General features: G+C 41.0%; 1 pseudogene; it reads left to right on the forward strand.

Annotated features, from left to right (window-relative positions):
- Positions 1 to 9,819: 9,819 nt before the first annotated feature.
- Positions 9,820 to 10,737, forward strand: LOC126062994 (olfactory receptor 1A1-like; annotated as a pseudogene).
- The last annotated feature ends 689 nt before the right edge of the window (positions 10,738 to 11,426 follow it).

Below are 11,426 nucleotides of genomic sequence, written 5' to 3' on the forward strand. Positions count from 1 at the left end.
TAACGAGGAAAATGCAGTTTAACATAGCATTTAGCCATTGGGCCACCAGGGATCCAAAGCATAGGACAATGACCATCAATCAAGACTATTATAAAAGCTACACAGCTCTGGTGGCGTAGTAGTTAAGAGCTTGGCTGCTAATCATAAGATCGGCAGTTCAATCCACCAGCTTCTCCTTGGGAAGCTTGTAGGCAGTTCTAATTTGCCCTACAGGGTCACTATGAGGCAGAGTCAACTTAAATGCAATGGGTTTGGTTTGGTATTTTACAGGAATTTAAGAATCTAAACATCTGGGTTACCTACTACCAGCATGCTGGACAATGGAAAGTGTAACTACCACCCTAAAACTCCATGTGTCAGACCCTAAAGCAAAGATGAACTACAGTTCTTCTTTGCCACAATGAACACCAGAATAATTCAATGTGGGCCAGAAGAAATCACCAAAAGCTTGTTTGGACCATAGCCCTGGTAGTCCAAAGGGATGGTTCCAGGATTGTGCTGAACCACAGGAAGAGGGGACCCACATTCCAAAAAAGGTCCTAGAGTAGCTCACTCAAAAACTTGGACCCTGAGCACATACTCTCTTGAATTTCCTTGCCCAGATTTTCCTTCTGGAAAAGAACTCTGGGAACGATTACTCTTAGAAGCCACTTTATCCCCTTAAGATACAGCGGGAGGAGTGTGTAAATGAGTCTCAAAAATTACTCTGACTTTGGCCTGAATAAAGAACTGGGGGAGTTGTGTCTCAAGAGTCTTCATAACCTAGTGAATAATTCCAAATTCTGTCTATGCTATGACCTATGCTGCTTCTTGAGGAAGAAACTACATGGCTCATCTTCAGGGTCCTTTCAGGACAACTCCAGCCCCACAGGCCCTGTCTGCCACTTCTGCTCCAAGTTTGGGAAACACAGAGCTCCTGTTTCCATATCAGCCTGGCCTTGTCTCCTCCACCTGAGGAACATAGGACCACACAGAGACCCTCTATCCAGAGCCTCTACTGACCCTTTCTCCATCATGTTCCCAAAAAGCATTGTTGAAAGGAGCTAGAATCCCTGGCTAGAAATTTCCCACCTATGGAAGGTGTGTGAAGGCCACAGGGCTTCAGGGGCAGCATCCAGCTCAGCAAAAATCCTCAGGCAGAACTGTACACATTGCACAAGAGTCTTTACGACATCAAGGTATAGTTAGCTTTTAACTGCGCACTTATGTGCCAGCAACTACCTCTTATGCAGTACCTCCGGGGACCCTCACAAACCCCCAAGAGGTGAGTAGAACTGTTACGTGTTTTATCAGATGAAGTAGAAAAAAATGGTGAAATGAATTGCATAAAGTAACAGAGAGAAGTAATGGCAAAGTTACGACTAGAATCCTGGCTTGACTCCAGAACCCAAGTTCAGAGGGGAGAGGTAGGGATAAAGACAAGGCAGAGAGAAAGCACACATGCCCTCCCCTTCTCTTCTCCTCTTCCAGAGCATTCTGCTTTCCCTCCTCCATGTACAATCCAGCATCAGCAACCACAATAATGAACCACAGCATACAGAAAACAGGGCTTTCGATTCTATATGACAATTCTCCTTGGGCTGAGATCAGAAAGGGGTAGGTCTGATTTGGTTTTCTCCGGCCTAAGCTATATCTCCTGAAGTAACATTGTGAGTGTGTGTGTGTGTGTATACACATTTTTAAAAACAACTTGAAGTTTTTCTTGCACCAGATTGCCACTCCAAATGTTGCGTTATTGATCAATAATTTTGTTTATAAGCCCAAATACCTGTGTTCGCATTAAACAAAAGATTTCATATCTGTATTACCAGAAACGGCTAATACAACCCATAACCACTGTATTAATTCTTAGTGCCTAAACAATAAAGTACAAAGGTCTTGCTTTATCTCAAAACCCTCCACAATATAACTCAAAACTTTTCTCCCAGGCTGATTTCTTCCTACTCCCCTGCCTGTACCCTCTACCCCTGATAAAAATAGACAGTACACTCTTGCCTGAATTTACACTCCATTGTCTGAACCCTGTTCTTGGAATTTTCGCCATGATATCGAAATTCATCTTCACCTGTTAGGTGATCTGTAGATAGTGAATGATTCTAAATATACACACATTTACAAGTGAATTTTATAAACATAATTTTGTATCCAGTAAGCAGATAGATGTCTCTTTAAGGAAGCCTGGCTGAAAAAGGAAAGAGGTAAGAAATGGGTGGTAGATAGAAAGGGTTGCAAGATTGAGGAAGATTCATTTAATGACTAACCAGTTGCCTTCAAATCTATTCCAACTCATAGAGACCCCAGGTGTTGCAGAGTAGACCTGTGCTCCACAGGGTTTTCAGGGCTATTTCCTTTTGGTAGCAGATTGCCTGGCCTGTACTCCAAGGGGCCTCTGGTGGGTTCAAACCACCAACCATTTGATTAGTAGTTGACTGCTTACCATTTGCACCACCCAGAAACTCCTCATATACTGACTAAAGAGACAATAATGTATTTACTGTTCAGTGTGAAAAATCAGATGTCCAAGTAGCTGACAGAACTGATGGAACAGTATTGCCAAAGAAAACAGAAGGGAATAAGAATGAGAACATACACATGGATGTGAACTTTCATTTTGAGGCTCGGGGGTAAAAAGCACAGGATTGAAGTACGTGTATGGAAATTATGTGCAGGGGAGTATATTGAGAAATTATTCCATTATGGGTTTAATTTTCTCAGTGAAGGGGGAAGTGACACCCAGGCTTCCACGAGAGTTTCGATGTATTGTGAGTTTGAGGAGAGTGGCAAAAGTTTTGCATGGACTACTGAAGAGAACGGGGAAGGGGAGGCTTGCTGAAGAGTGTTGAAGGTCCAAATGGAATTGACCATCGTGAATTCCAGCCCTGAGTTTGTGCGATTTCGTCAGTATGCCTCCACTTCCCAGGAATAAAAATAAAATAAAAACTTGTTGCCATCGAGTCGATTCCAACTCAAAGCAACTCTATAGGACAGAGTAGAACTGCCCCATAGGGTTTCCAAGGAGCAGCTGGTGAATCGGAACTTCCGACCTTTTGGTCCTCAGCCAGGTTCTTAGCCACTACACCGGGGCTCCATAGCCAGGAATACAGAAGTGAAAATTCGAACAGATTGTCTTAGGGGCGAGGTTTTGTTGAGGGGCAGGTGACAAAGGGCTGCAGGCAGGGAGGGAGGAAATTGCCACAACTGGGCTGACTACCTGACATGCAATGAACAGATTAAGAGACTGGACGTCACCATTGGGTCAAAGAACAGGTACACACAAAATAATAAGTTGGGAGGAGTAGCACCTGACAATTAAAATGGTAGCAAAAGATTGTTAAAATACATCCCTACTTACATCCACTATTTGCTTCCTCTAACCTGAATCTTTCTCCTTTAACATCCTCCTCTCTTAGCATGGTAGAATGGCCCTCTTCGCAGTGTAACTGAACTCCTGCTTATCCTCAGCCTCTTTGAAAGCAATACGCTATCTCCTACCTTCAATTAAATATGAACTTCAGCTCCCAGCTCCATGGCAAACTCTGAATCCAGCTATCACCCGACCCTGTGAAATCTTTCTTTTAAATTAGATATTGTTAAAACATCCAAAGACATAACAAATAACATAACAAAAACTCATCATCTACAATTAACAAATGGAACATTCGGTCGCATTTGCTACCAATTTTTTAAAATAAATAGTACAGACAGAATTTCTTCTCATCCAAAATCTTATTTCCCCCTCTTGCCCCAGAGATAACCACTGTTCTGGAGTTGATAGTATACTCCCACTCAGGATTTATACTTTTACTACATTTGTGTGTATTATGTACTAAAATTTACATAGATGGTATGATATGGTATAGATTGCCCAACAACGTGCTTTTTTCTATTATTGTGCTTTTTTTATTTATCCATATGAGTTCACTTTAACTACTTTACAGGATCCATTCATAAGAAAACACTACAATTTACTTACCCATTCCTCAATTGGTGGAACATTTCTAAATCTTCTATATGATGGCGCACATCCTTGTGGATGTCAGCTTTACTGGAGATTGCCTAATTGTCCTCCAAAGTAGTTATACTAATTTAGAGTTCCTTCAGGGGAGCATATGAGCTCCCATTTTTCCATTTGCTCCCTAACACTTCAACTTGTCAGTTTTTGCACTTATTCTGAGATGAATAATACTAAATTGAATTTTGAGTCACTGTACATTTCTCTGATTATTAAAGAGATTGAGCATCTTTTCATTTGTTCATTGACCATACCAGTAACCCCCTTCCTAACTTGCTTATTCAAGTTTCTTGCCCATTATTTCTTACTGGATTTTTATTCTTTTTTGTAATTAGTGTGCATGATTCTTATGTATTCTGAATATTAATCCTTTTATTGATTGGAAACCCTGGAGGCATTGTGGTTAAGTACTATGGCTGCTAACCAAAAATCTGGCAGTTTGAATCCACCAGGCACTCCTTGGAAACTCTATGGGACAGTTCTACTCTGTCCTATGGGGCCGCTATGAGTCCGAATTGACCCAACAGCAATGGGTTTTTTTTTTTTTATCACGCATGGTGCGTCTTTGCAGTCCATGATCTTTCTTTCCCTTTTTTCTATTATGTCTTTTTCATACAAATGTTTTTCATTTTAATATTGACAAATTTTGCAATATTTTTGCTTATGTTTTGTGCACTTTCTACCTGGTTTAAGAAACCAATTCTTACCCTCATACCATAAACATATTTTCCTTTATATAATTTCTTCTAAAATGTTTGAAGTTTTGCTTTTTACAATTAACCATTTAGGAATTCTTGTTCCGTGTGGTTTTTTATATATATGGGTATCCACTTGCCTCTATGCCTTGACTAAATAATCGATCCTTTCCTCAAGTATTTCTAAAATAACTCATGTCATATTCTAATTTCTAATATATGTCTGGCCTGTTTCTGGGCTCTCAAATTTATTATTAAGATCATTTGTCAGCCCCTACACCAGTACCAGGAACCCTGTGGTGAAGTGGTTAAGCGTTGGACTGCTGAACAGTGGAGGGTAGTTTGAACACACCACGGGAGAAAGACATGGCAGTCTGCTTCTGAAAAGATTTAGAGCCATATGGGGCAGTTTGACTGTCTTTTAGGGTTGCTATGAGTCACAATTTTTTTTTTTATAAGTCACAATTAACTTGACAACAATGGGTTTGGGGTTTTTACGTTTATACCAATACTATTCCACTTTGATAACATAACTGGTAGGGCAATCCCTTTCTCCTTATTCCTTTTTCTCAAATCGATTTAGCTCTTTTAGGCTCTCTAGTCTTCTATATGAATTTTAGAATCAGTTTGTTAAATCCCATGTTTTAAAAAAAAGTCTGTTGCATTTTGACTGGGATTCTATCAAATTACAGATTAATTAGAGAACAATTGACATGCCACCACACTGAACCTTTCTATCCATTAACATTGCAAAACTCCCATTTATTTAGGTATTCATTTTTGTCTTTCAGTAATGTTTTATAATTCTTTTGTTAGAATTATGTCTTCCCAAAACCCGTTGCTGTTGAGTCTATTCAAATTTATAGAGAATCCATAGGACAGAGTAGAACTGACCCCATGGAGTTTCCAAGGCTGTAATCTTTAACAAGCAGGCTGCCAAATCTTTCTCCTGTTGAGTGAGTGGCTGGTGGCAACCTTTGGTTAGCAGCCAATCGCTTAGTCGCCTCCACCACCTGGACTCTTTAGTATTATGTCTGAACATTGCTGTCTAGTCAATTCCCTATAGCAACCCTATAGGACAGAATAGAACTGCCCCATAGGGTTCCCAAGAGGCAGCTGGTGGGTTCAAACTGCCAACCTTTTGGTTAACAGTCAACTGCTTAACCACTTACTACCAAACCAAAAAAAAAAAACCCAGTGCCGTCGAGTCGATTCCGACTCATAGCGACCCTATAGGACAGAGTAGAACTGCCCCATAGAGTTTCCAAGGAGCGCCTGGTGGATTCGAACTACCAACCCTTTGGTTAGCAGCCATAGCACTTAACCACTACGCCGCCAGGGTTTCCACTTAGCTACCAGGGCCCCTACAATCATGTCTAGAGCCTTTAAAATTGCTCTTGCTATTGTGATTGGAGGCCACTGGGTGACACAAATAGTTTGTACTCAACTAATAATATAAAGGTTGGCACTTTGAACCAATCCAGCAGCAGCTTGACGGACAGACCTGGGGATCTGCTTCCAGTAAAGTGGACAGAAAAAAAACCCAAAGTTACAATTCTACTCTGTAACACCTGAGGTTGCCATGAGTTGGAATCAACTCCATGGCAACGGGTTTGGCATTTTGGTTTTATTGTGAATGGTGGAGGGTCTCTATAAAAATTATATTTTCTAAACTATTGCTACTTAAGTATAGGACAGTATGGAACAGTATGGATTTCTAAAAAAAAATTTATTTACACCCGAATAACTTCCTGAACTTTCTTAGTTTATCTAGAGATTTCTTTGGTTTTTTTTTTTTTTTTTTTTTTTTGCAGACAACAAATTTTCTGTGACTTCTATCCACTTTGTTCTTTCCAAAGCTTACATGCCAATATATTTCCTAGGGCCTTTTCACAAGCAGGGAAACGCTTAAATTGTTTCCTGCAGAGGAAGCAAGTAAAGTTCCTGCTTCATGTAGATCTGTAACCATATTTCTTGTACAGAAAGGGTATCAACATGCCCGCTTCCAGCCCTTAGAGCCTGATTTCTGAATGATAAGCCTATGGGCCCATTGCAGCATCAGCTACAGCTTACAAATCCTCCTTTGAGTTTTCTTTTGTTTCTCATATCTAAGTGTCCCCATTTCTTTCTTTTAGATTTGGCTATGTGGCTTTTTTTTTTTTTTCACTGTTATGATTTGGAGCCCTCACGGCATAGTGGTTTAGAGCTCAGCTGCTAACCAAAAGGGCAGCAGTTCGAATTCATCAGCCACTCCTTGGAAACCCTATGGGGCAGTTCTACTCCATCCTCTAAGGTCACTATGACTCGGAATCGACTCAACAGCAAGAAGCTTCTGTTTGTTTTTATAATTTATTTAGAATTCTTATGTTTTTTAATAAGAATGAGATCTACCAACATCAGCTTAGTCTGCCATGTTTCCAAGAGCTCCACCTCTGAAATCTTACACCGCCATACCGTATGAGTTAAGCATAGTCTCTGAGCCCTCCAGCTTTACTCAACCCTTCTCACCCTGAGATATTATAATTTTGTGTGAAGATGGAGAAGGCGTTTCGGGGGAAGAAAGCAAATTCCTTTAGAAGCGAAGGTGAGAGCACATTATATTTTTGAGAAAGATAATTAGACGTGCATCCCCTGTACCTAGAATATAGTTCATATGTGCTGCAGCAGACACTGGGAATTAGTGACTAAATTAATTGTAGATTGAATTATTAAGTAGAGTTCTATTTAGAAAAACTAGTGAATTACATAGGTGATCTATTTGTTATTGTAGAGTACAATAGCAAATAGATCACAGTTCCAGTGACTATTTCTAATAGTAGGTGGTTCTCCTCGATGTGAAAGTAGAAACAGGGTTACAGGAATAAGGTTCTTGCCTCTCACTGGTCAAGAATGAACAGGTAAGGCACATAGAGTTTTCCACATGAGCAAGCTTTACTGAAGAGGCTTGCAAGTGAAGACAAGGAGGGCCTAGTGCAACACATACCCCCTTCTCACAGAACAAAAGATAGGCCTGAGTTTTAAAAGTTCTTGGGTGGAAAAAGATTCATGTTTATTCACAGGCATAGGCAGGGATATGTTAACTAAGGTGCACCCAGCAGCTTTATAAGATGGCTCCTGTCCCAGAGGCCTCTGGGATTCATAGTAGGACTTATTATGGGGTGTTGCACCTGTGCAGTCTCCCGGATGCTGCTGCAGCCCCTCACTGCCCCAGGTGGAAGATCACATGGTGGTCACAGGTGGATGTTCTGCACATGTCCCTGGGGCTGGTTTACTCCAGCTGCTTCTTAAAGACATCTTTAAAGAAGTTTGCTGGCTATTTTCTGATACCCTGCCGCATTGTTCTGGGGAATGGCTTTGTTTCTGCACCCTGGTCCATTTCTTGTTACTTTATTTGCAGATTTGGGGGGCCCTCTGTTCTCTGTCTTAATAAATCCCTAGATTCCACATCCAGCCCCCTATTACCTCCCTGGTAGTGTAGCCTATCTCTCTTTTACTTGCTTCTCCTCTAACCACACCAGTCTCTTTGCTATTCTTCAAACAGTCACCTTCCAATCTCAGGGCCTTTGCTCCCTGTCTTCGGTTCATTCCACAAGTGACTCCACCATCAAATTAAGCCTCTATCCACTTGCATTCAGCTGGCAAAGGGGAAAAGAGAGTGTAGAGAAATCCGAGAGTTAGAATACACCACTGGATTGGCTAGAAGTTAGTCACATGACCACATCTCACTATAAGGGAGGCTGGGAAATGTAATCTTGCAGTGTGTAGCGGAAACAGAGAATAACGTAGATTTAGGTGAGCAGCCATTGTCTCTGCCGCAATCCCTATAGTCCCAGAGTGCAAGATAGATCAAGGAGGTGAGAAACTATAGTCAAGCAGTTAAGAGAGCATTAGAATATTTCAGATAGAAAATGTTGAGGGCCTAAGCTAAAGCACTGAGACTATAACGGAAAAGTGGAGCTATGCAAGAATTCTTTTAAATGAAGAATCAAAAAGATCAAATGTAGAGGTGACGGGTAAAGTGAGTGAATGTTCTTGTGAGTACCTCACATTTGTGGAACCCATGGAATAAATGTGGACTCAACTCAAGAAATATTCACTACAAACTTATTGGTGTCAAGACAATGAAAAATGCTCCATAATAATCCCCCTGGAGGATACAAAAACAAAAAAAATGAGGTTTTCCTCCTCAAAAAAACTTGCAATTCTACTTAGGTTGGATATGCAGAGTATGGGGTTTGGTCAGACAGGTTCGCAGAATGATTGAACATGAAAATATGGGAAAGAGAGATCAAGTTTACGGATAGAGTCCTCAGAGTTATTGGCAAAGTGGTAGTTGAACCCACGGTGAAGTGGATGAGTCAGCAAAAGAAGTAATGAAGAAAGGGAGGAGAAGACCAAGAAGGAAAGCTTTGTGACCGCATATCATTAAGGGCTTGGAAAAGAGATAAAACCTATCAAATGAGGTAGCAAAATTCTACTTTGAAAATGAGACATATGGGATGGTGGAGAATTCACTGGGCTGGCTTTTCTCCTTGTGATTTATACTTAGCTGATACCAGTATAGACATCTGTCACCTCCTGGGCTCTGGCTCACTCTGAGTTTTGTCAGTGGACCAATTCCTGATTGTCTACGGTAGTCTTTCTACTGACATACCCATTATGCTAAAGTCTGTTGTCTAGATTCCAAAATGCTGTCCTTTCATTATCATGTATAATAAAATTAATGTGTAATTCTGGCTTCTCCATTAACTTGTAAGGACGCTGAAGGCAGAGACTAAGCCTCATTTCACCATGTTTTCTCCAAAATCAGTGCATTCTTAATAATTGTGTGTTCAACAAATGGATTAAATGAATTGCATTTTTCTCAGATTTGTGATTTTCCATGAGGGCTAACAGAGTGTTTAGTAAATGGAGTGTCCGGGGCTGACGGATCATTAGTCCCACTGACCAACAGGGACTTTTTCCCCAATATATTGGCTATCTCGGGATTTACTAAACCTAGGTACAGAGGTAGCTGAACCTTGTAGTCAAAGGTGGTGGATAAAGATCATTATTGCACACAGTAAATTCGTTAGTAATCTGGACTCTTCTCTCTTTTATACTGAAAGAGCCATGAGGGAAGAAAACCAGTCCTCTACCCTGGGTTTCATTCTTCTGGGAATTTCCAGTCAGCAATAGCAGGAAAATGTCTTCTTCATCCTCTTCCTGTTTATTTACCCCAGCACACTGATTGGAAATTGGCTCACCATCTTGGCCATTCATTCTGATGTTTGCCTTCACAATCCCATGTACTTTTTCCTTGCCAATCTCTCCTTTGTTGACATCCTCTCCTCATCTGTAACTGGCCCTAAGATGCTAGCAAACCATCTTTTGGGCAGCAAAGCCATTTCCCTTGGAGGATGCCTAACATAGATGTATTTCATGAGTGCCTTTACTAATACAGATAGCTATATCTTGGCGGTGATGGCATATCATCATGCCATAGCCATCAGCCGCCCTCTTCATTACACAATAATTATCACCCCAAGGTCTTGTTTTCGGGTCTTGGGTGATTGCAAATGCCAATACCCTCCCCCACATTCTGCCCACATCTAGTCTGTCCTTCAGTGGGAACTAGAAAGTGGCAAAATTCTACTGTGACATTTCCTCTTGCTCAAGTTGTCCTGTTCTGATACTCACTTTAATGTGAAAATGTTGTACCTAAGGACTGGTGTTTTCTATGTGCCATTAATATGTATCATCATCTCCTATATCCAGGTCTTTTCTATTGTCCTACAGGTTCCATCCACTAAGGGGGTGCTCAAAGCCTTCTCCACCTGTGGCTCCCACCTCACAGTTGTTTCTTTGTATTATGGGACTGTGATGGGCATGTGTATCTGTGCTCTGACCAGTTACAGCCTAAAAAATGCGGTTATAACTCTGATGTGCACAGCAGAGACCCCAATGTTAAATCCTTTCATCTACAGTCTGAGAAAGCGGGACATGCAGGCTGCCTTGGGGAAACTCTTCAGCAAGAGAACTTCCTCATAACCAGTGTGAGGTCATACTTTGGGAAGGGCAGTCACCATTTAGCATGCACAGAAATCTCCAGCCCCAATGTCCTCCCTCTCCAAGAAATCATCGTTGATCTTTCCAGCCAGAAAATTCCTCTTCTCTAAAATCTGGTAATAGTTTGATAAGACAACTTACTGACACTTTGTACACATTGTTGCTCTTTTTGGCAGAGTGGCAGTACACAAATATTGGGTTCATGCCCCAGTTATGCTACTGACTAGAAGAATAAAGTCAACAAAGTACGAACCTAGGCTCCCACATCTACCTATTAGGAATAATATGTCTGTCCTGCCTCCCACACACAGTTGAGAAGATCACATAAGCTCACTCTTTGAGGGATATAAGTCACTATTGAAATGTCAATTTTTATTGCACTATTACGTTTAATCATCTTTACTATGCTCAAACCACGCCATGGTGGTACAGTGGTTAAAGAGCTTGGTTGCTAGCCAAAAGTTTTTCAGTTCCAATCCACCAGTCACTCCTTGGAAACCTTTTGGGGCAGTTCTACTCTCTCCTATAGGGTCCGCATGAGTCAGAATAGACTTGGTGGTAATGGGTTTGATTTGGTTTTTTTATGCTCAAGCAGTAGTGGAGTTCAACTCCCATTGTCTAACTTTAAGTTAGACCGAGGAATAATGTAAGGTTGTTACAGCAGTTGATAG

Source organism: Elephas maximus, chromosome 19, assembly GCF_024166365.1.
Source record: "Elephas maximus indicus isolate mEleMax1 chromosome 19, mEleMax1 primary haplotype, whole genome shotgun sequence".
In the NCBI taxonomy this organism is placed as follows: domain Eukaryota; kingdom Metazoa; phylum Chordata; class Mammalia; order Proboscidea; family Elephantidae; genus Elephas; species Elephas maximus.